A 297-nucleotide genomic window follows, 5' to 3' on the forward strand; every position below is an offset into this window, starting at 1 on the left:
CAGTTTAAATTTGAGAGAGGAGAAAATAACAATCCATGACTTTGTTGTTCAATCTAAATGGCACAAGGTGTGTCACATTATAACATGAAGTAGGTAGATACCACCAAGTCCCCACACATTAAGTTTCAAACTAAAAACAGAGCGACATGTGATTCTAGCAACAAGTAATAACACTGGGTTTTGGAAGCTAAGAAAGAACCACCAACTGCATGCACATAAAAAATAAGGTTGAGAAGCACCGACATTCTTTGAAGCAAATTAAAGCTGGAAAAATTGAAGGTTCTGTCACTCAATTGA

The 297-nt window shown here is 36.4% G+C and overlaps 1 protein-coding gene across 1 annotated transcript in view; it reads right to left on the reverse strand.

Moving 5' to 3' along the window:
* LOC107478569 (glucan endo-1,3-beta-glucosidase 13) overlaps positions 1 to 297 on the reverse strand; it is a 3,089-nt gene that overhangs the window by 2,354 nt on the left and 438 nt on the right. The gene's annotated exons all lie outside the window — the stretch shown is intronic.

Source organism: Arachis duranensis, chromosome 3, assembly GCF_000817695.3.
Source record: "Arachis duranensis cultivar V14167 chromosome 3, aradu.V14167.gnm2.J7QH, whole genome shotgun sequence".
Taxonomy (NCBI): domain Eukaryota; kingdom Viridiplantae; phylum Streptophyta; class Magnoliopsida; order Fabales; family Fabaceae; genus Arachis; species Arachis duranensis.